Source organism: Ailuropoda melanoleuca, chromosome 7 (genome assembly GCF_002007445.2).
Source record: "Ailuropoda melanoleuca isolate Jingjing chromosome 7, ASM200744v2, whole genome shotgun sequence".
NCBI classification, from domain to species: Eukaryota; Metazoa; Chordata; class Mammalia; order Carnivora; family Ursidae; genus Ailuropoda; species Ailuropoda melanoleuca.
This window is the reverse complement of record NC_048224.1, coordinates 135,049,744-135,075,250: the sequence shown is the minus strand read 5'-3', so window position 1 is coordinate 135,075,250 and position 25,507 is coordinate 135,049,744.

Here is a 25,507-nt window from a genome sequence, read left to right as displayed (position 1 = left end):
CTACGATGACTACCAATGATAATATGACAAAGATGAGCGTGGACAAGTGCGGTAGGAATGGCTGCCATGGTAACAGGAGAAGCCTGGCGTCCCCTGCTGCAGAGTATGGCTTTCTCCAGCACCGATCCTATTAAGAGGCAACATTCCTGTCTGTCCTGAGCGGTTGCCTCAAAGAAGAAAGAATCCAACTTTCCCGTGTGGCCTCTAATTTACCCGATAAGGAAACGTCAGAGACTTTGAAGGCAAAAAGTCAGAACAGCAGGGCCAATAGGCTCGAGTAACAGTGACCCTCACACTGCTGAATGTCATTGTGACATTCAGATGAGCCGGGTAATGAAAATGGCTTTGTCAGACGAGATGCTGAGTTAAAAGTTAGCCATGGGATAAAATTAAATTGAGTCACTCATCAGCTAGAAAATGCTCCCTGTCTCCTTTATTCTATGTTGAATTTGAATGTGGGTGGCAATAATCTCACATAGGTTCCTTCAAAAACGATCTATTTTAGGTAAATTAACACTAAAGATCTCTTTGCTGGCTTTTAATGCCATTCAGCCCTGATACCAGTGTAATGGACAATCAGGACTACTTTTAAGAAAGTAGCCATCAAATCTATTTACCTCTGCTATCTCCTTGCCTTCAAAGTCCTGTAAGATTCTAGAAACAAAAGGTGACTCAGAAGGTTAATGGCCAGTCTAGTTCATTCAAGAAAAATGGTTGGTTCTGTGAATATAAATAATTCCCCAAATTTCTAAAGAGAATTTGTGAGATGGGTTTTGTTAGCAAATTTCAGAAAGATCTATTGTATAGCATTCTGTATTAGGAAATCTATTTACATAATGCAAACTTATGAGACTTCAATCAAAAATAAAAGCCAGTGTTAACTTGAACTTCAGTGTAAAGCAAGTCATCACGTTCTATGCTTGAAATGTCTTATGATTTCCTTGTCAATTATACCTCAAAGTTAGAAAAAAAAAAACTTAAAAAAATTCCAGGCACAAGACATTAATAACACTTGAAATATAAATGTGTAAACCTAGATTTTCACCATCTACCATATTTCCCATTTTCTTCCATCGTAGAAAGCTTTTCTTTCCTGGCCAGATGATTTTTTTGTTCTTTTTGCAAACTTTTGAGGCCTATGCTTCAGAAAGTCAGGCTCATAGAGGCTTTATCCCTGCAATCTTACCTTGGTTTAGATTTCATTTGCTTTTTTGGGTTCGTTTGTTTTAACTGGACTTTCAACCCCATCTCCTTAACATTGCGGTGTCTCCATACCTTTGTTGGCACGTCGTTTGCTAACTGACTTGCAGGTTCTCAGTCTGACCCATTATGGGTTCTCTGTCTACTGTAGCCAATGAAAGACAGGTCCTGGAGTCGGATAGGTCTAACTGGAACCCAGGCTCCTAGCGGCTGGCACCCTTTGGCAAATGAGCCAGTGGATTTTTTCTACAGTGTGGTGGACTGATTGCATCGAGGATCCATTCTTAAGCCCACACTCTGGCAACACTCTTGGAAAGATGACCTTGCCTTGCCTGCCCACTTTGACTCTTAGCTGGCCAGGTGACTGGCTTGAGCTAACGGGATGCCAGCAGAAACTTGAAAAAGCACCCTCACTTTCTTTCTTGGGCTTCCACTCTCTGCCATTGGCACAGGGAGGACACGCCTGAGCGTAGCCTGCTGAAGACTAGAATGTGTGGATTCCACGCGAGTGGCTCCAGATCTAGCTGGGTCTATCTTACAACAGCTGTCAGCCAGCCCACCACCAAACACAGGTGACTAGCTTACCTGCATTTGGCCGTATACACCTGAGCACGTGCAGCCGAGGTGCGCGGGGGCCCAGGCCAGATCTGCGTAACAGTCAACGCTCCTGAGGACATAATCAGTGTTCTACACCACTGAGATTTTGTGGATGTTTGCGGCATTCTTGCAGCAATAGATAAAAGAATCACTCAAGTTTCTCATCTTTAATTAGGCAAAATATTTAGGACTATCTCAAAAGTTACTGTGCAGGTGAAAAGATAAAATGCATAGAAACTACTTGCTTGGGGCCGGCCACAGAACACACGCCCAGGGAATGTCAGTGATTACCATCTGGACACCGGGGCTGTCACGACTCCTTCCATTCTTGACTTTGCCATGTTCTTGGGCAGATTCCTTCCTCTGAGCTTCTATTTCCTCTTCTTAGCAAGCACATTGTTTTCTTAAGCATGCCACATTGTGTGCCTTTATAGCAATTCTTTTATTCTGTCAAAGATGATTAGGGTAAATTTTTATCTCCTCCTCAATTATAAGTATAGACTTTTATTTTCTATTATATGTAATTCTTCTGTACCTCTTTATAGATTCTTGATCTTCTCCAATCTGTTCACTTCTTTTCTGTGCTATTTTAAAAGTTTTTTCTTCTTTTTTTATTGCAACATCTTTGCTTTTATTTCAGTTTTCACATCCTTTCGACTTGGGCATGTGGAACTTGAGGCTTGCTCTTCTATTTTCTCCTTTCCAGCTTCTTAGGACGAGAGCACAAAATGTAAACATAAAACAGCTCTGTTCATTGTACCTGGCCCCTTCTTCCAATGGCAGATGAAGCTCTGGGGGGTCAGCTGTTGGCAACCTCAAGAACCGGGATCGGAGCCTTGACGCAGAAATTCACATACAGAGCCACTGCAACACGTGGGATCAGCTCCCATGAAGCCCACACATTTTTTTCTCCAGAGACAGAAATAGAGTAATCTCAGGCTAGTATCAATTGATAAATGTCTGAATTAGGTATGCGATTTACACATTTGCTTTTCTGGTGTGTCCTAACAACTCCCCTGAGTCCGAAGATAGATGTGGATGAAAGGTGAGGGGTCAAGAAGGAGTTGAAGGAGCCGAGTGGTGTCTACAGTAGACACCTTCACAGGAGGAGAAGTAATAGTGCTGGCAAAGCAGGAAATAGGAGGAAAGCCAGATGTTCTGGGGCTTCTCAGCAGGAGGTTATTTTCTCATGGTATCTATGGGTGTCAATTAGGTAAACCCACGTAGAAATTTATTTTGATAACAATAACTCCAATATGGAGATGGTAAAATTGCTTCCTGGATATTCTGTTGACCAAGCCAAGGAAATATATAATGCAACTTCGAATTTTTAAAAATCTAAACCTGAACAACGGCAACAAACTGGAAAATGGACTCATTCAGCTTATCTCTTCTCTCAACGATGTCAGATATTCAGGTCTTAGAAAATAGCTTTTACTGGTAGGTGACACTTTATACATAGACTTCTTATTCTCCTAATCAATAACCAGAATAGACTGATTTTCTGGTTTGGATTCATCTGTTGTCTTTCAGCAAGACCATCTTCGTTAACCTCATCATTAGGCAACAGGAATGCAAAATTTGAGAAAACGCCGTGTACCTTGTCTGCGTACATATCAAGGGGTAGTTGGGTTCAGGCATGTAAACAATAAGCATAGCAAAGTATTATAGGATCTGTGATCGAAACAAGGGTGTAGCGGGTGTCTGAAGAAGAGAGAGACTCACTGAGCGGGCAGGGGCTCTCCCTGTGCAGTGGTGATGAGTGAACAGATGTCGCAGGTGCATGTGGTTGGCCAGAGGCCTTCCTGGAAGAAGGAGCAGTGTGGGCAAAGGTATAGAACACATAGGACAAGAAGCCTCATGTGACACCTGGAACTGGAAACTCACCAACCTGTCACAAGAGCGTGAATGGAGGTAGGACTGCAGAGACAAGCCAGGTAGCCAGAACACAGAGGGGTTTGTACACCATGCAAAGGAGTTTGTCTCTGGCCTGCTTAGACTTGTGTTTGGAAAGGTGACTTTTGTAGCAGGCAGAGAATGGGGTGGGGAGGAGTGAGTCAGCAAGCCCAGTGAGAGACCAATTCCTTAAGGAAGGGAGGGTGAGGAACTGGCTTAGGATGGTAGGCGAGCAAGTGCTCTTTCATTACTCATTTGGACGAATAATCAAGGACAGCTAAAGCATACATGGCGGTGCCAGGTGCCATAGGGTGTATGAGAAGCATGCCCCAGCCCCCGCTGTCAGCAAGGCTGGGAAGACACTGTTACCACCACAGAGACGACATCCTGACGACGTGCAAGTGACATGAGAGAAGTAGTATGAAGAGTTAGAAGGACTCAGGAGAAAGTGAACACCTGCTGTTGGGTCAACCGTGAAACGATTTGTGACTAGTGTAGGATTTCAGACTGTCCTTGTAAAACAGCCTGTTTAAAGGGAAAATTGTGGAGGAGGACTCACCAACTGAGGTGACAGCTGAGTTGAAGGCATTGGGCCATATGCACAGACCATTTTCGATGAGCAATAGCAGCCATGTTGGTGCTAGTAGAGGAGATGTGTGAAATGAGGCTGGAAAGGGAGGTGGAGCCATATGGTGGAGACCCTGAGAGGCAAGAGTGAGCAACTGATACGGAATTGGGCTTATGATAAGGAGGTGCTGATAGTTCTAATAATAATAATAATAATAATAATAATAATAATAAATAATAATAATAATAATAAAAGATAATGTGAGCTACCCCTGAGAAAGCTTTATCCAGTGTGATTGGATACGATGGATTAAAGGTAGGGAATTAGCGTGAGGGAATGGAGGCCAGAACCAGGGAGAGAAATTGGAAATGAGAGACTTAGGATTTGAAGTCCATGCTACGTATTTTAGTGATTGGCTGGAGGTGGAGGCTGAAGCAGACGTGGATGGTATAGAGGTTTAGAGTGTGAATGAGGTAAATTAGACCCACTAATAGAAATTAGGAAGTAAAGTGGAGATGGTTGGGAGAAGACTTCCTGAGGGGAGGCCAAATAGAGTTTTAGGAGCTGGCAGGATAGCCAGTTAGAATTCAGTGGTTCTCAAGTGGGGCAATTGAATACATATCCCCTGGGGATATTTTGGAATGTCTGGGAACATTTTGGTTGTCACAACTGGGAGCAGGGAGTGCTCCTGGAATCTAGTGGGTAAACATCCCCAAAATGCACAGGCAATGCCCACCCCCCACAAAAAGATCTAGTTCAAGGTGTCATTAGAGCTGAGGCTGAGAAAGTCTGAATTAGATGGTTCTAGCAGCAAAACAGAAATGTTAGCAAGAACATATAGATTTTGCAAGTTGTTGTCTCAAAACAGAATATAAATTATTTTGCCTATAGACCCAGGAGATAGAAGAATTTGACCTTAGAGNAGAAAGTCTGAATTAGATGGTTCTAGCAGCAAAACAGAAATGTTAGCAAGAACATATAGATTTTGCAAGTTGCTGTCTCAAAACAGAATATAAATTATTTTGCCTATAGACCCAGGAGATAGAAGAATTTGACCTTGGAGTTTTGTCCTTGACGACTCTAACTCGAAAGAGGTAGGAGGCAAAAAAGGGACCACACATGTAGCCAGAGACAGGTGCATCACAGGAATGTGATGTTCAGGCTATTGTGGTGGTACAGATCTTCGGACAGGCAGCAGGGCGAAGCAGAAAAAACGCAGGACCTAGGAGTCAGGCGGAACCGGGTCTCCTGTGGCCACCTCCTGGTGCCACCTTGGACAAGGTGACTGAACCTCTGTTTCAGCTTCCCCATCCAAAACCAGCAAAGATAATACTCACCAGGTAGGGCTGTGAAGATTAGAGCCTATTTAGAGAAGGTTTCTAGGAGATGACTTGTCGTAGAGTAGATACTCAATAAATGATAGTTCCAGAGAAGGGAAAAACAGGCAGCTGGTGGGTAGATGGCAGGATTGGAGAAAATAGGGGGTTAAAATAGCGCTGGGGATTTGTAATGTGTACGGTTCACATAAAGTTTAGGTACAGACTCAACCGAGAGGCTTTAATATGGACAGAGTCTCATGAGCACTGTGGCTGTATTTGGAAGTTGGGATTTCTGGGCCATAGACTCTCCAGAGTTTAGTTCTATTAGGTGCTTGCAGGCATAACTCTGATGCTCAACCCGAGTCAGCTCGAGCATTTTGCTGGATGCCGGGACGGACACGTGAAAGAAAAACACAAGATCTTGGGCCTGGAGTCGCAATAGAACAGACATAGACGCAAACGGGTGACGATCCGGAATGATCCCTACTGTGAAAATCGAGGTTTAGCTGAGAAATGGCACGTACGGAGGAGCTGAAGCCCTGGAAGGTAGTGGCAGGGAACACGGAGTGGAGGGAAATGGGATTAATGAGAGAAGTTTCATGTGTTTTCATGTTAATCATTTGTTTTATGGGATTTAATAATTCGGCTATTGAAAAAGTAAACCCATCTACGTGGTTTAGAAATGAAAATATCACAAAACAGTAAGCGATAGAATCAAGTCAATCATCTTCCCTAGTTTGCCTTTACTTGAAGCAACTTTTACCAGTTTCCAGGGTTTTGTTACAGAAAAGTTCTATGAATGTACAGGCATTTCCATCTATTCATCCCATCGGTTCTTCTCTGGAGAACCGTAATGCACTATTATCTATTACACATCTAATCTTTAAAAAAAAGTGCTCATGGGGCTATTCTTTCTATATTCTTTTTATTTCTGCCTTGCTCTCTCTATATAAGCATGCTTCAGATGGCTATACAAGGGTGTGTGTGGATGACACACTTCAGCTACACGGAGCACCCCATTCGTACTCTTCGCGCACACGTGGGGATATAGTCACAATACAACTTTCTACTAGTAGAATTGCTGAGACAGCAGGCACAAGCATACTGCCCTGCGATAGCAATTGCTAAATTGTTCTCCAAAAAGTTCATACCAATTTACAAAACTGGCAGCAGTGTATAAAAGGGTTTGTTTTTCTATATTCTTGCCACCCTTTATCATTGTCAGGCAAACCATACAATCTCATTGTTTTTGAGACTTACATTTCTTTATGTGTGAAAACTTGAATTCAAAATCACCAGTTTATTGTGTTTGAGTGGATGTAAACTCAACTCCTTGCTCTGCAAAACGTTTTGCAGTGTTTTAATGATACAGGGAGCGCCAGAGCTAATGCAGATTTAGATAAAATGCAACAGGCAATTGGCTTCGATTCCTTGGGTCCTTCACCTCCAGAGCTGCTGGCTCTGCAGGCTCTATCAGTCGCTTGATTAATCTTGTAATAACATGACTTGGCATTTGATGTGATTGCAATTCTGGAACCTACTTAGGGCATTAGGGTAGAAATTTATTATTCAAAATTAAGCATAAAGTTAAGTATGAAATATTATTAAATGAAAAATTTGAATATTACTAAATTTTTTGAATGAAGACACCATTTACCATAGCATCAAATATATATATCATATAAGAATAAATCCAACAGCAGTCGAAAGTTATTTATAAAAGAAATTATAAAGCCTTATTGACAGACGTTAATGATGCCTTACATACCTAGGAAGACAGTCCATATCTATATAGGTTGGATAGGCTTAGTGTTTTAAAGATGTTAAGTTTTCCAAATTGAATTACACATTCAATGCAGTCCAATGAAAACCCAGACAAGGTTTTGGTAAAACTTAATAAGCCAAATCTAAAATTTGTATAAAACTGCAAAGGGCTAAGAATAGCTAAGATATTCAAAATATAGAAGAACCAAGTGGGAGGATAAATTTAACAAATATTATGAATTATTATAAGACTGCAGCAATGAAGACAAGGTAGGATAGAGACAGGGATGTAGAAATAGGTCAGTGGAAAAAACACGCATACACCCAGAAATGGCACTGTAGAAATAGAAGACAATGAGATTTTCAGCAAATGGTACTGAGAAAATTGTTTATTTGTGTGAAGAAAAATAAAATTCACAAAGTTCATCTTAGCCAAAATCCATTCCAGCTGTACAAAACACATAAACGTAATAAAAACTGGAAAACCCTCAGAATATAATATGGAAGCATATCTTCATGGTTTCAAGGCAGGAGATTATTTTCTTAATATTCTTTATCATTAAGGAACAAGTTGATAAACAGTGACTACATCAAAGTTAAGACTTGTTGTTTACCAAAATCCCATAAGAAAGAAAAGATTAATATTCAGGGAGAGATGATTACATATGTATTTTATATATATAAAATCTCAACATCCATTTCCAAACCTACATCCGTATTTATATATCCAGGAAAGATTAGGTGCATCAGATTTGCAAGCCACATCAATGAGAGAGAGGAGTAACAATAGAAAAAGGCATAGAAACATAAATGAGTACCTTACAAAAGAAGAAAATCTCCAGTGTCGACAAATGGCAAATTAACAGGAACTCTTTTTAATTACTTATTGGACAGAGGAGCATGTATTGGAACCTATTGTTGATGTAACAGTTTCCCACAAATGTAGTCTTTGAAAATAACACAAATTTATTCTCCTGTAGTTCTAGAGGCCAGAAGTCCAAAATCAGTTCCAATGGATTAAAGTCAGGGTGTCAGCAGGATTGGCTCCCTCCAGAGTCTCTCCGGTTGACTTATTTCCCTTCGGTCTTCTCTTTACAGTTTAGATGAATAATTTTATTGATAAAAACAGTACTTAAACTCAAGGGAGTGGCTGAAGAAACCGAGTGGGTTATTAAAAGCCAATCAGTCAAAGTATAGGGAACCATTTTGATAGAGTGATGTAGGAACACAAACGAGAGGTTTTGTGGTTTGTAGGTTACGAGAATACAACCGTTCTTTATCCTTATCTTCCTTTCAGAGGAAATCAGCCAGATAACCCAGGAGGAGGTTTCACCTGTACAGTCCCCCAGTAAAACCAGTTTTTCATTTGGTTTCACAAGGAAGCGCTGATCGCTTAAATGCTCTTGCTAATTAGGCATAGTTGAAATATGGATGCTATGGCTGTGTTTTCAGTGATAAATCCATTATAGGTTATAGTAAAAGTCACACCGAGAGGGATGTGAAGGAAACCACAATTCACAGACATCATAAGAAAGCTAGCAGCAGTCATTTCAATTGGTGTGATTGGCGAGGTACTTCCTGAGAACGTGTGATAATCCACAAATGAAGAGATGTCGTTCAAAAGACAAGAGATTAGCTTTTCAGAGTGTGGCCTGGGCGAGTTAAGATAGCTGGGTGCCAGGTGGTCGGCCAGGCAACACACCCATAAATTGACCCATGAGGGTTCCAAATGTTTGCGGCTGGAGAGGATGATGCTGCCTGACCCCCCTGACATTGCCACTTAATTACACCGTAAGCTCCCTGCTTCTCCTCAGGTGGCCAACTGCACAGCGAAAGGCATGGAGCTTAGGTTTGGTTACCCCAAACCTTGCGGCTGCTCTGTTCTGAGGTTAGACACGCACAGTGGGCATTCTGGCTGTTCCAGTTTCTTCAGTAAAGAAGGTGTGTGACTGCTGAGTGGCAGAATAAGAGGGCATGGGACCGCCCTACACAACCGATGTGACTCAACCACTGACACTGAAGCAGAGCGAAGTGAAAATACAGCCCGGTTAGGAAACCCAGAGAAAATGCATGGTTTTTGTTGAGGCTTGTTTCAGGGTTTAATGATCTTGTGTTCAAACTCCAGGCAGAAAAGTTGGGGACTTTTGGCTCAAATATTCTAAACTTTCCATTCAGGTGGGAATGGCATTCTACACCATTATCAGGAATGTATTTATTTTGGCTTGAAAGTCCTCTTATGTCAGAGCCAAGAAATTCACAGTGACAAAAGCGCTCTGTAGGAGAAAGGGAGTCACCGATTTCAAAATCTGCCTGAGACCTGGTGACAAACTGTAACAAGATTTCAGAAAGCCAATTATCCATAGGGTACTAAAAATGTACTCAGAAGAAGTTATTTTTCTTTGTCAAGATCTATCATTGACAAAATTACTATATTGTTGAACTCAATCGATATTAGAAGGTTCATTTTGTTATAGCTTTGCCACAGGTATTTAAAATACTTGAGGGGCGCCTGGGAGGCTCAGTCATTAAGTGGCTGCCTTCGGCTCAGGGCGTGGTCCCGGAGTCCTGGGATCGAGTCCCACATCAGGCTCCTCCACTGAGAGCCTGCTTCTTCCTCTCCCACTCCCCCTGCTTGTGTTCCCTCTCTCGCTGGCTGTCTCTCTCTCTGTCAAATAAATAAATAAAATCTTAATAAAATAAAATAAAATAAAATAAGATACTTGAAGCTTTGGGAATAGCTAAAAATTAACAAATTTCAACAGCCATCCACCTAACCAGGTTGGAGAAAGGTAGGTAAACCCTGATTCTGCAAACTGGGGAACTGCATTCCCCTACAAATTAAAAATAAGTTGGCAAGTATAGTTCAGTTGTTGGGAGAGGATAATATCCCAATGGTTGATATGAATAAAACATGTAGGATGCACGGAGGCAGGGCCAAGTTTAACACCAGGGTATTGATAACTGATGGCTGGCTGTTTCATTAAATCTCCTGTTGTTGGCGCGTGGAATTCCTGTTTTGCTCCTTGCCTTTAATTTACATATTGGAACTCTTTTTCTTACTGATGTTGGGCTTTTGTTTCTATTTTTGTTTTTTTTTCAACAGGAGACTCAAAATTAATCTGTGCCTATCTTAAAAAAAAAAATCCAGTATTGAACTTGAAGTTTACTGTGGATATGTGGACATTGCCTCCATTGTTGTGTGTGTGTCATATCCTGTAACAAGTGTGTTTGGACAAAGTAGATGATTTTTAGCATCCAATTTGATATGCATGCAGTGTTTTTTTTTTTTTTTTTTTTTTTTAAATCCTAGCCTGTTGACCAGTCCTTGTGTGGCAATCTTCATGGGTCTATAGATGGTTACCTGTCTAGATATTTATCCTGGGCAGTAAGTTTAATCTGATAAATAAGAAATTGGAAAACTATATAAGGTGACTGAAAGGGCTAACAGGCAGCAGTCCCTGCTCCCGAATCCAGGCCAGTCCTCCATAACAACCACCAATAACGATCTCTTACTGAGCATTTTCTATGTGCCGATCATCACAGCTATCCATGCAGGGACCCCATAGGCATTTCTATGCAAACCTCAGGTTTTCCTCCTTCACACATGTCTCTTGGCCAAGGGAACAGGTCCCTGGCTTCCTATTTTATGTACGTCCTCATTCATGAGACCTACAGGCTCACTGAGAGCCCTGGCTCTCCTGGCTCTCCATAGCAGACCTCAGCTCCGCCTTCAGCTGAGTGTCTAGTCCAGGCAAGGTCTGACCTGCTGGTGAGGTGACGTGCAGATGGAGTCCCTGTCCTTGGCCAGGCTTGCTCATTTCTTTGTTCAGAGGCAGGCATAGGGCAGTTTGTAGTTTCTACAGAAATGGCGCCTGAAATCCACATGGTTCATATGCAACAGACCCAAGCCTGTATCTTTGTAGTGCTTGACTTTGGAGCCCAGGCTTCTTGTACTACACAGCTCTGCCTTCCATTATTCCCACTTAGCACCCGCTACCCCAGAAGTTTCTGGGAGGAGGCTGAATGTGGTTATGTAGGGTGGGTGGCATAGTGGGTGCCACTGGCATCATGGAAAAGTGCCCTGAGAAACCCCATTGATGATCTACTGCAGTGTTCTGAGTACAGTTCTGAAACCTTCCTTCCTCTGCAAGTGTCCATTTGCTGGCAAATGTCTGCTCTTGAGCCTTCATCCCAAACATGTTGACTGTAGTTTATCTCCAGTTCAGCAGGAGGGAGAAGGTCCTGGAAGTTCAAGAGTGGAGACAGTGGGACAGATGATTGGAGGAGAGGATGGTGTGGAGCAGTGGGTGTGTCTGGTGTCAGAGAAAAGAGGGCACCCAGGAAAGCACCCCAAATGAGCTTTTTCTCCCTCAAAATTTCCCCAAGGGAATCTTGTTCTCTGTGCTTGGGATGCATGAGGGGCAGCCCGCCATGTGTTGGCCCCTTATAATCACAATTCCAGAACTAGTCACCAGACTCAGAAAAGAGCAGGGAGGGGCGCCTGGGTGGCTGAGTCGTTAAGCGTCTGCCTTCGGCTCAGGGCGTGATCCCGGCATTCTGGGATCGAGCCCCACATCAGTCTCCTCCACTGGGATCCTGCTTTTTCCTCTCCCACTCCCCCTGCTTGTGTTCCCTCTCTCGCTGGCTGTCTCTCTCTGTCAAGTAAATAAATAAAAAATCTTTAAAAAAAAAATAAAAATAGAAAAGAGCAGGGAAAACCACAGTTCCCAAAGTCAACAAGAAATTAAAAGTTGATTTTAATTTTTTAAAAAATAATGCTGCCTTTATGCTACTTTCATAAACTAACAATCTTGTGCAGTCCTAAAACCATTTTTTTCCCTTCTTCATACCTTTCCAAATGAAAAAGAAACTCTCTAAAAAAAAAAAAAAGGAAACCCAAAAAACAAAAAAACAAAAACTATTTTCCCATGAGGTTTTTTGTTTTTGTTTTTTCTGTTGACTTTTTTAAATCTTCTGGTTCATAAGACTTGAGTCTATTGTCTAACCACTCAAAGATTTTCTTGGTCATTTTATTTTTTTTATTATTTTTTTTAAAGATTTTATTTATTTATGTGACAGAGAGACAGCCAGCGAGAGAGGGAACACAGCAGGGGAGTGGGAGAGGAAGAAGCAGGCTCCCAGCGGAGGAGCCCTATGTGGGGCTCGATCCCAGAACGCTGGGATCACGCCCTGAGCCGAAGGCAGACGCCCAATGACTGCGCTACCCAGGTGCCCCTTCTTGGTCATTTTAAATAGAAGATTATAGTAGGATAATCTCTTAGTCATCTTTGGCATATACAATTTTACTTAATGTTAGCAGAATTCTGTTAGGATCCCCGTCTCATCAGTCTTCCTGTGTGCACATGAGCTGTCTCGAGTGAAAATAAGTATATGATCTCCAATTTTTTAGCTCCTAATATGTCCATGTACTATCAGTCCATTACCCAAATGATATTTATTTATATGTTTGATTCTTCATCTTAAAAAGTAATTTGAAGTTGGTCTGAATACCTACAATTTATTCCGGATTTTCTTCAAAGCTTTCAAGATTGAATGGTGAAACTTGTATTTCATGAGAGCCCACCCAAGGCGTTAGCAGAGATGGACTCTCTGATATAGTGTAGTTTTTCAAGACCTGTTATATTATCCTTTTCTGTTAGACTCTATAAATATTTCAGTGCATGTCCAAATAGAACACCAGTTGAGTAAAAGCCATTGGTTTGACCTAATGTGATATTATTTCTTATGAAATAATATTTGGTGCAAAAAATGCATGATAAATGCAGTTAATACTTCAAATACCTTTTAGAGGACAGCCAAGGAAAACTTAATTCAAGTTTATAATAAAAGCTTAAAATACCATCTATTTTATTCTGATCGTTTTTGGGTGCAGTGCATGTTAGCGACATATCTATATGGAAACTGTCTGTAAGCCAATTGTATTTTACTACTCAGTTATATAGTTTGAAAAGCAATAGAGTGGGAATAAAATATTTAAAAAGATGTGGAATAGGTATTAATGTTCTTATTTGACTGGAAGCCTTAGATGCTGCTTTTATAAAGATTTGCATTTTATATGGTTTTAATCGGTTGCTGTGAAGGCAGAATTGTTAATAAAGCCTTTTAATCCATACTGCCAGAATGGAGAGCCTGAATTTTTTTACAAAAGAAGGAAGAATGGTTACTAAAGCCTTTTAATCCATAGTGCCAGAATGGAGAGGTTGATTTTTGCAAAAGTGCTGGGGAGATTTTTGTTGGACCGGGATAGAAGATGACTGGAGGGCTAGCTGGGCGTAGCATGGAGGAGACGGTCATCCGTGTCCTCTAATTGTGTTGTGCAGGAGCTCTACCTTTTCATGAACCCTCTCTAGACCTTTCATTGTCCACCTTTAGGATGTTGCTGTTTTCTGTCGATACATGTTCCCCTAGTGTGAATTAAGCATTTAATTATGTCTTCGTGAATTTTGCCCGAATGCAAATTCACTTAGCCACCTCCTCTTTCTTCCTTGGTCACAGAATGGGAAATAGGTTGGGACGGGGTGGTGGAGAGAGGGGTGAGCACCCTCGGCCCAGGCCTCCACTTCAGGGACTGTGATTGGTCAAACACCAGCATGCAGTCCCAAGAACTGAACATAAATTTCCCGAGAATTCTCCTGATTTCATGTTTTCTTATAGAACTGTCCTGCAGACTGTGATTGCATATTCTAAAACATCTGTGCGTTTTGTGATACTTAAAAACAGAAGCATTTGGTATCTTAAATGCCAGATTTTATACTTTAAAATCTGATATTTGAGAGGGTTGTTTTTTTTTTTTCCAAAACTTAACACAACAAACACAAAAAAAACAGTGAACACAACAGAGAAACAAAGAAATTACAAAACATCAAAGGAATTTGTTTTTGGTAACATCGGAGATATAAGGAGTAGAAAAAAATCTTAAGAGAATTTTCACCCTACCTAATTTAGTTCTTATAAATCATTCTCTCCCCCGATGAAAGAGCAGAATGCAGTGAAAAAGTTTCAACTCTGGTTCTAGAGATTTATTGCTAGGAAGATTTCTCCTCTTTTCTGTTAGTGTCTGGGTGGTGGCACCCAGCCCCCGCTCCCAGGAAAAGGAATCCCTCGACAAGCCCAGGCCATCTTGGCCCCTTGGAGGCCTTCCAGTAACAGAGTCAGGCAAATGCAGGGAGGAAGCCTGGTAAGCTTGGGGAGAGTCCTTTATGTCCCTCTGTCCTTCCCAGTCCAAGTGGACTTATCCGATAAGGCTGCTCTATGTCTCCTGACCTCATTTTGCGAGGCTGCTGAAGCCACGGGAGAGATCACCAGGGAGAGCAGGCGGGTGCCTGGGTGCTGGCTGGGAATAGAGGGGCGGGGCGCTCTGCAGCGTATGCTGTGCAAGATTATGCACACAGAGTTGGGCAGCCTTCCACGTGGGGATTCTGGGCGACTCTTTCAGGTGAGTAAACTATGTGGGAGTAAATTCCAGGCTGCTTTCAGATTGCAGAAACATTTTCAGATTCCTGCTGTTGCCTCTGATTTGTTTCTCCCTGGGGACCCCAGAGCTATGAAACAGTATGAAACTGCCCGTTTTACTATGTTCTGGGATTACATCCTGCGGGATGAGAGCCCAGCCAGTGTTTGTCCAGGCCCTGTGTCTGCTCCCCCAAATCCAGCCTCACCGTGCAATAGCTGCTCTGAAATTAGGAAGGCTTTCGATAAAATCAAACCTTCCAAGAACCCCAAGGCAGATTGGGCCTTGCAAAGAATCACCGCTTATTAATCCAAAGTGAGACACGGATCCCGGTGACTTCAGAATCCTACATAATTCACAGGGCCCTCATTGGCTCCTCCAGCCTTTCTATCCTATTCCAAAGACATCCCCCACCCCCGCCCCAGGTGGCGCCAGCCTCAGGCCTGCTGGAATTATCCCTGACTTTGCTCATATATGAAATTTATTCCTCCCATCAAGAGTTTTATTTATCTTACTACTTAGCTATTTCCTAGGATTGAGGTACTCATTTACTTTTACAGTAAGCTGTGAAAATTTGTATTTTTTTTATCAACACATTAAACATAGACATCTAGATTTTATGAATCTCTAATTGGAAATGAATTCCTAAAATTCTTCTCGAAACCATCTGAGTGATGGTAGTCAGCTAACCCTAACACACGAGTTCTCTGTCTACACAGAGACTTGTATACGGTGATTTGGACGTGGCCTTGAATTTTCTTCCTTGTGGAGTAGGACCAGTAGATAACTCACTGTTAACATGTCTAAAGCTCTCAGAAAAGTGTCTGCCACGTAGTAAACACCCAGTCAGACTGAGTCATTGTTTTTTCCTCACATTTCGCAGTTTGATAGTCAAGACAGAGCTGGACATCCCTAGATCCTTTCCAGTCATCAAACAGGAGGCGGGGGAAATGACCATCAGCCCAGCTTCTCTACCTCTCTCCTAAGACCACTGCTAAATCATCCTCTTAAATCTGTTAATGCACATGTTCCAGAGGAAAAGAGAGGAAAACCTTGCTTCCCACTTGCTGGGAGCTCATTCTGAGCACAGTATCCAACTGAGCATGTGGATGGCCTTGGTCTTGAGCTTCCGTGTTTCCTTTGTGCTGGGATTCATGAGGCAGCCACCTGCCGCTGTCCTGAGTAACTCAGGCCACTTCGTCCTTAGAACCGACTCTCAGGGTAGATCAGGCAGGAGAGGTGCTGTCCAGCCAACTGTCAGATCACTGAACTTGAAAGACAGTATGGGATATGTGCGGCGTTAAGCCCGAAGTTTGGAAACATGTTTTCATATAAATTTTGACTCCTTTCAAGCCATTTATCTGAAATATCTGGACATGATTGTTGAAGACTTTTTAATGGCAGCAGACACGGTCACTGGCCAAGACACTGATCCGCCCAACCACGTCTGATCAGTGTAATAATACAGGTTCCTCTTCCCCCTGGTTCCTCTGGTGACTCTTCTTGCCCACTCTCTCCTCCGGCGCAAGACCATTTCTCATCCAAACCAGACTCATTCAGGCTTCCACCATAACCTTCCCTCAAAACTGGGTAAAATAACTACCATTAGGCAAGGTCTGGCTACTTACATCCTGTGGAATCGAACTTGATTTTCGCTGGACGTGCACACATTCGTGCACACACGTCACTGCTGTGTTCTGTCCATGTTACCGCCACTAACGTTCGTGAATGAGTGTATCCATTTCACTTGCTCTGATAACTTTGAAAGGTTAATGATCCCTTCACAAAAGCACAAACAGAACTGTGTGGCTGGAAGCTTAGTTCATGTTAACACTTTATATATTGTGATCTGAGAAGGAGAGAAACACNAACTTTGAAAGGTTAATGATCCCTTCACAAAAGCACAAACAGAACTGTGTGGCTGGAAGCTTAGTTCATGTTTATATATTGTGATCTGAGAAGGAGAGAAACATAGTAGGTAATTTGGAACGTTCCTACATAGAGTCTCAAGCTCTTAGGGTGTTTGCCTATCCACAGGCTTCTTCATCGCTTTTTTTCTGCATGATGGGGACAAGGAAATGTTCCTGTCCTCCTAAGAGTCTAAATGCTGCCCAGTGGGCTAGTACCATCCTCCTTTAGAGTTTTCGTGGTACTATATGTATACCAGAGCTGACTTAAACTGAGAAGTGTTATTTTTCTGTGCAAAGGAGACTATCCCGTGGAAGGAACTGGAGAAGTCTCTCCTCTGGTCCAAGCATCTTACCCAAGGTTTATCTATGGAGAGATAGAGGTTGATATGCTGGCTTTGCTCCCCAGATTCTGTTTGGAACCATGCCTTTAAAGGACACGTATCCTGCCGCGGCTTTGGAAACACTGTGAATGGGGACCTCAGGAACGTGGTGTGGATGGAGCACATTCCCTCTGCCCTCCCTTCTCCGTTCCTTTTCAATTTCTAGCCCCTTGTGTCATCATCACATTCTCAGGGACACTACTCAATTGGCATGGAGACCACTCCTGCCCCGAATGCCCTGATCATTTTCCCAAGGTGGAGAAGAAAATGCCCATTAATTAATTGCAATACAGATCCTTCAATTGTTATGCCTATGTCTCAACCTGTTTATACAAATAGCCACATCGAGGTACGTCCTAACATTCAGCAGCTGTACCCGTTGAGTATATTTTTGTCTTAGTCCACGTAGGCTGCTGTAACAGGGGAATCATAGTCCAGAGGGCTTGTGAACAACAAATTTACCTGTCAGTTCTGAAGGGTGCAAGTCCAAGATCAAGGTTCGGGGGGATCCAGTGTCCAGTAAGGGTTCTTCCCAGTTCATAGACCACCATCTTCTTGCTGTGTCCTTACTTAGCAGAAGAGGCGAGGAAGCTCTCTGGGGTCTCATCATAAGGGCACAAATGTCATTCAAGAGGGTTCCAGGATTATGACCTAACCACCTCTAAAGGCCCCACCTCCAAAGACCGTCACCTCGAGGATGAGCTTTCAATATAAATTTTCGGTCTATAGCGCTTGCTGTCTGCACAGTGTAGTAATTAACCACTGGAGTATTTATCCTGTCTTCATTTACAAGCTGTGTGTGTGACCCTAGGCCAGCAACTTTACCTCTTTGTGCCTCAGTTCCCATGCCTGTGGAATGGGGGGAAAAATCACAGAATCTATTTAATGTGTATTTTATGAGGTTTAAATGAGATCCATGGAAAGTATTTTGTGTTGTGGCTGGCACATAGCAAACACTTGGGATGATTACTTTTATTTGATCTTAACTGTTAATTCCCTTAAATATTCTCTTCCATTGAGAAAGCATCAAAATCCAAATACAGTGATAAGTATATAGCAGTTTAGGGGCACCTGAGTGGCTCAGTTGGTTAAGCATCTGACTCTTGGTTTCAGCTCAGGTCATGATCTTAGGGTCCTGAGATCGAGCCCGCACCAGGCTCCACGCTCAGCAGGGAATCTGCTTGAGATTCTCTCTCTCCCTCTGTCCTTCCTTCCACTCACTCTCAGGCACACATGCACTCTTTAAAATAAATACAATATATAATGGGGTCTTTATTTTGAGACAATAGTAGTATTATCTCCCTCATGGATAGAAGATAGAGCTATCCTGCCAGCCTACTGTTCAGGAAGTGATGTGGTTCATGGAGGAGTCCCTTCTCTCTGGTATCACCTTAACCTGCTTCTTTTCAAGAAGGACGGTCAGAAAAGAGAAGGGCAGCAGCCATGGGGGACCTGGGATGTCGACACCCACTTTACTACAGTGGAAAGAACATTAAGTGTTTGAGGACCTGGCTGTAGTCTGTGTGGTTTTGTGTGTGTGTGTGTTGGGGGGGGGCTGAGTGAGTGTGTGAGCTGGGGGAGGGGCAGAGAGAGAGAGAGGGAGAGAGAGATAATCCTAAGCAGGCTCCACACTCAGTGTGGAGCCTGATGCAGGGCTCGATCTCACATCGAGATCCTGTGTAGTTTGTGGTTTTAACAAAAATAACTTCCCTCAGTTTTGTAGATGTAAAAAAAAATGGAGATAATGTCTTAATTGGCCAATTTCCCGGGGTTATTGTGAAGCTCAGATGCACTGGTCTTCTGAGTGATCTGCAGAGACTAAACACATGTAAATTATAGTGTTTCTTTCTGTTTCTGCAGTGCCGTGGGATGCCGGAAGGTGGAAAGAAATGTTTTCTCCTTTCGAATCTAGTAAGGCATGCTGCTAAGGTTGCGTGTGTAGAGAAAAGCAGAGACACATTCAGGTTTCTAGCACTCTTTTAAAAATCTGAAACATACATCCTCCTTAGGGAAAGTTACTGTCCCAATTATGAAATTTATTCATACATGTATTTATGTAAAACACATTCATAAAACAAAGACTGTGGCATGCCTGGCTGGCTCTTGATTTTGGCTCAGGTCATGATCTCAGGGTCTTGGGATCGAGCCTTGAGTCTGGCTCCATGGTCAGCGGGGAGGCTGCTTGAGATTCTCTCTCTCCCTGTGCCCCTCCCCCCACTTGTCCATGTGCATGTGCGCTCTCTCTGAAATCTAAAAAAAAAAAAAAAGAATTTTGATATCTGTCTCTGAATTTAGCAAAGTCTCCAATTATGAGTTAATAATAAAATTTATTTTCTCCATTGTAATTTTTTTTTTCCTACTTAAAGGCAATTTGCACTAAGCACTTAGAAAGCAATCTGACACAGTTTCCTGTTTCAAATGTCAGGAATATAAGCACCTGTCATTGTCCAGCTGCCCAGGGTGTCTGAGCTGAGGCAGACCCTGGTGGCTTCTAGAACACCTGGGGTTTCGCAAGTGCCTTCAGACCAGAGTCCTGCGCTCTCCTTGGCTCTCTACAGGCAGTCCGTGATGGTGTGCACTGAACAGAGGCACTCAATCCATCCATGATGTGTCTCCCCTAACAAAGCAGGGCGAGCCCCAATGAAGGCCCGCGGACAATGAACAATGAACGGGGACAGTGAAGGGTCACACCAGACAAGGGTTGCTATACTGCTGTGACCCTGCTTCACCCCTCCATTCTACAGCTGTGCTGCCTCTCCTCTGAGCCACTTGAACATCCACTTTTCAGCTGAGATGGACTCACAGACACTAAATCCCTCCAAAGGACAATTAAAAACAAGACTGGAAACGTGTAACAATTGGTAATCTGCTAAACTACCTCTAGGCTTCCTGCCTAATTTCTCCTCGTTCTGCTGAATTTCTTTTGGATTCTAGGAGTATCGGAGGAAAAGATATTTTCAAGGCAGACTTAACTAGCATGCCACAAACGGGTAATGGAATGAGCGCTCATGTTGACACCTGTAAAAATCTCACTTGAATGTTTCCACATTTATATTTCACACGGTAAAGCTTTTTAGCCGTAGGGAGACAGTCAGAGCTGATCTGTCCTGCGGCAGTGATGTGACTACTTTTACCGCATGACAAACTTTCTTAGTGTGGTTTTTAGGGACAGCTCCGACCAGCAGCTGAGGACCGCATGGATATTTATTTTGGTTAGGGGCACTGTGAATTAAATAATTCCATGACAATAGGTGTTGCAAAGCTGCTTTCCTTTTGGATGTTTTGCTCTTGGAAATATCAAACATCTGCCCAGGGCAAGTAGCTAAATAGCAGCAATTTTCTAGCTCGTTCCTATTTTTGGCTTTTGGTGCCGGAGGCATTTGAACACCCATGTTGGAGGCTGGATTCTCCTGGAGACCGGGGAACGTAGGAGAGCCAAGCTGTTTTAGATCAATTGCTCCCCGTGCTTAAAGGGCCAGTAAAAACAGGTTATAATGTTTACATGACTTTTTATGGGTCAGAGTTTATTACAGTTCTAGTCTATGGCCTACAGCGGAGGAACATTTACGAGATTTTGCTGTATTTGACAGTTTCAGTGTATCTGGTGAGGGGAAGTTTCTTTTTTTTTCTTTTCTTTCATTCTCTCTCTCGCTCACCCGTTCATTTTTTTTCCTTTCCAGCAGAGTGAGATTGTAAGGTTCCATAATTTCCAGCAGTCTTACTTGGAAGGCTGTCAATCGAGTTACACTTAAGAGGCTGTGGATGAATGAGAGAAACCTGACAATTTCAAATGGCTTTTGGTCTTTCTTCCGAGGTTCCTATGAATAATACGTGCAAACAGAAGGGTGTAATTTTACCAAGAGTCTTCCGAGGTAGCCTGAATGCTGTTGGGTTTTTTCTTCTCCGCATTAGTCAGCAGAGCCCGGACTTGGGAGGTCCGCATGCCTACGTCATCCGTCAGGCAAATTTGCTAATCTTTCCAAGCATAGGGTTCATCATCCCAACTCACAAGTTCCTCAAAGGGTTAAGAAAAATGATATTGTGTATGAGTTATGCACATGGGGATGGTCGCTGTACTCATCGCATTAATCAGCTCTTGTTGGACACCCACTGGGGCGCCTGGGTGGCGCAGGCAGTTAAGCCTCCAACTCTTCCCTGCGGCTCTGGCCGTGATCTCATGGGTCCTGACACTGAGTCCTGCCTCGGGCTCTGCGCTCAGTGGGGAGTCTGCTCCAGAGTCTCTCCCACTGCCCATCCCCCCACCCACTCACTCTGTAAAAATAAATCTTTATTGAACACCTATTATGTGTTGGACACTGCTGAGAGTCTTGAAGCAAGAGAATGGGAGCTATGGCTCCTGTTCTCAAGCTTTCCTGGGGGAGAGAAAGACCAGACACAAACCCAGGAGAGCCCAAGGTCCTGTGCTACGAAGAAAAAGCCAGGAGAGGACATGGGGCAGACAGTGCTGGTGTGTGTGTTGCCTCACGCCTGTCAAGAAAAGTCCTGTGATGAGGGGATAGTTGAACAAAAATCTGAACTTAGTGGCTGACTAAGCCTTGAAGCTATTCAAGGCAGAACATTCCAGGCAAAAAGGTTGAGAAGTGCAAAGGCCCTGAGGCAAGAGGAAGAGTGAGCTCCTTGGGTTGGAGGGTGAGCGGAGGGGGATATCACTAGAGGGATGTCCACAGCCGGACCAAGCAGAGCTTGCTGGGCCATTGGGAGGACCTGGCATTTATTCTGAGAAAAAGGGAGCCATTGGTGGTTCTGTTCAAAGGCAGGACATCATCTGGTTTACGTATTGAAAGGATCCTTTTGACTTCCCTTGGGGACTAGACTGTAATGGGGAACAGGAAGATGCGGGGAGAAAAACCTTTTCTAATTATAGCTGGGGGGGGGGCAACGCAAACACCAACAGCCTACTTCTCGGGAAGTCCGTGTCTTATTCTTTGAACGCACGCCTTGCTTTTATCAATATATGGCTTAGCTTCTAATCTTGAAATCATGTGAATTTAGTTTTGTCTTTTAGGGGGCTTTATTATCGGAGAAAGAATGTAATGCCCAAACATTTTTTTTTGCGGGAAGAAAGGGGCATTTTAGCGATAAGGGCACTATGGAATAATTTTATATATGTCTATTCATCCTTAAAACCTAAGAACCTAGGGGCGCCTGGGTGGCACAGTGGTTAAGCGTCTGCCTTCGGCTCAGGGCGTGATCCTGGCATTATGGGATCGAGCCCCACATCAGGCTCCTCTGCTATGAGCCTGCTTCTTCCTCTCCCACTCCCCCTGCTTGTGTTCCCTCTCTCGCTGGCTGTCTCTATCTCTGTCAAATAAATAAATAAAATCTTAAAAAAAAAAAACCCCTAAGAACCTAAAATAAACATTCATGTTACGAATCCTGAAGAAGGACGGTCTTCAGAGCTGTCCTTACCTATAAGCAAAGTGGAGAGCAGTCTGCAGGGTGCGACACGGAGGGCGTCGAGACCCCAGTCTGCTCTGCCAATCATGCTTGAAATTCCACCCCCAGAGATGAATGTTCTACATACTTGACTCCTGTAAAAATGCGAGCAGTGCTGGGAGGGACCATAAATAATTAATACCACTTTATGAGTTTATCGGATCCTTCCTCTCGACGTAGGAGTGGGAATACAGAGTGACTAGTCAGTGGCGGAGGCAGCAGAAATGCGGAGAACAGCACTAGAGATAGGACCCGTTGCACTGGCGTATCTGAACAGAGGCTTCGCCCTCCGGCCACGGAAAGTCCAGAATCTCACATGCCACATACCAGTGTCCAAAACGCTAGCGGTAGCAGCTAAAAGTGTGACGGCAGCCCCCATCGTTGTTCTATGGTTCCCACTTATGCAGGAGTGATTAAAATCACTTATATGATTGGCCTCAGAGAGGCATTCAGGGAGCCGGGTTTATACTTCCAACTTACTCTAATTCAGCTGTTTGAAATAGCAGGCCACCACATCTGTTAAAAAATACATACATATTCTCCAGAATTTTTATATGTTGGACTCATCACATCTCTGCTTTGGCTTAAAAAAATAGTAAAAGCTAAAATATATAACTGGTTTCCATCCCCAAGAGTGGGTACACATATCATATTATGTGATCCTTGGAAAAAGTCCCTTCCTCTGCAAAATCAAGCCACACTTGGATGTTTTCTTATGCTCAGATGGACTCTCTTTGCCAACTGTTGGACTTGCTCTCACAGTACAGGTGGCCAAATCAAAATCAGGAATGAACACATGGCATGGATTTTTTTTAACCTTATCATATGTAGGACAAATATTAAAAGATGCTTTTGTGTATTTGTGTTCCATACAGGCCACACACATATACTAAGCAATGTATTCTTTGAGTATATATGACATGCTTTAAACTTTCACTGGGATTTTATAGAGAATATTAGTTTTTCTTGGAACTTTTGGCCAATGGCACGTTTTTGGAAGAATTCTCAGACCCACGTAATTCAAAGTTGGCTGTCACACCTGCAGTTGTCCAGATAAAAACAAACGATCTGAGATTCCCAGTGCAAATATAATGGAATAATGGCATTAGAAATAAAGAAGCCTGTATTTCTAAGTAAATCATGTTGTCCTTCTTTGAGACCCCCCCCCCCCCGCCCAGGTGAGAGGCTAATGCTTGCGAACTTCTTGGGCAATGAGCGCCAAATGAATAAACAAAATGGAGTGTGTTAGGGGAAATTGACCAGGGTGGTGCGTGGCATGGAAATAGTATCAAGTAATAACTAGTGAAGAAAGGAGATTGTTTCTTAAACACAATCACTGTCTTGATAGTTTTGAAAGCATTTAGTAAAGATACACTAGAATGTACTTTTCTCTAGAAGGTCTGGGACTGGAAACAAAGCTTGATGCATTTTCAAAGATATAAGGATGGCATTTACAACTGCTTGAGTTGTATAAGTAACATAAAGGGCTGCTGTAAAGGTTGTCAGCTTCTGATTATTAAAAATACTCCACAAGAGGCTAGACGATTATTCCTTAGGTTTGGGGGAAGCGCAGTCTGTAACCAGAGGGAAGGACCGGTAATAATGGTTAGAACCCACTTCAGTTCTAGTAGGAGGTGATTTATTTGAGCCCATATGTATTAGTACCTCATTTCCTTCCCAAATGGCTAAGTGTTTCTATTCAGTATATCTTCATCCTTCACTTACTGCTCTTAATCACAGCGGTTATGATGTTTTGGTATCATTTGATGTATGCCCATTAAAGAATGATTCCAATTTTCCCATTTGGCTTGTGGAATCAATCTCATAATTTTAAGGTCATGCTTTGTAAAACATGGAAAGTACAAGTGAAGGCTTGGGCAGACCATGGCGCACTGAGTTTTACGTGAAAGTATCAGTAGGTTTTCTGTTTGTCATGGCTGTATTGGATCAATGAAGACACTACGGGTGTTTTATTTCAATTGGCTATTTCTGACCATAAGACAAACATAAGAATCGACTTCTTCCTTGATGAAAACCAATAATTTATAATCCCTTATTCGAGTTAAAAATGATGCACTGTATTTATGATATGAAAAAGACCATCTTTAACTGAATGAACATTCTCTTTTCTTCTCTAAGACAAATGGGGCATACAAATTAGTAAGATACCGTCTTTCAGGAAGTTCATGTTCTGCTGCGAGGAAGATGCAATTCATAGAGAAATGATGGCACAAGGCAGAAATGGTAAGCGATGGAAGTAGAAATATGGTATGGCTGTTTCAGCCCAGGAAAGAGTCATTCGAGTTTGGAAGGTTATGGAAAAGGTGGCATTTGAGTAGGACCTAGGCTGTGAAGCGTCTAGGTATCTACAGATAATAAGCTACAAACAGCCAATGCAGGGAGGCAGGAAAGAAGAAGGGGGGGCAGCTGTGACGTCGAACGTTTAGAGGACGTCTCAGGAAATAACCTAGGAAGTGAGATGACACCAGGCCTGAGAAACCGTGCGAGTGAGCCTGGGCTGTGATCGCTAGGACTGGGCTCAGCAGATGAGTGGACGGAAATGTTGTATTTTGAAGATGTACTGGAAGATAGGAGCCAGCCTGATCGGATGGAAAAGGAGTGGAGTTCGTGGGACAACCCAACAAAAACAGTGTCCTGACTGAGACGAGAGAGGACTGTGATGGAGGGACTGCTGGAACGGGGAGTGCTGTGGGCACAGGAGACTGTGGAAGTGGGATCAGGTGGTTCAGAGGCTGGACCTGGGTCTAAGGGAAGACAGGGTGGGATGCCGAGGGAGACCAGTGCACTTGGGGAGGAAGGTGATGAGCCCTGCCATGAGCACTCTCGTGAGGAGTCTGCATGAGATGGCCAGGCAGTGGTGCCCCTGGGTGGCTGGAAATGAGGGGCCGAATTTTGGACAGTGGTCTGGAGTTGGTAGAAATAAA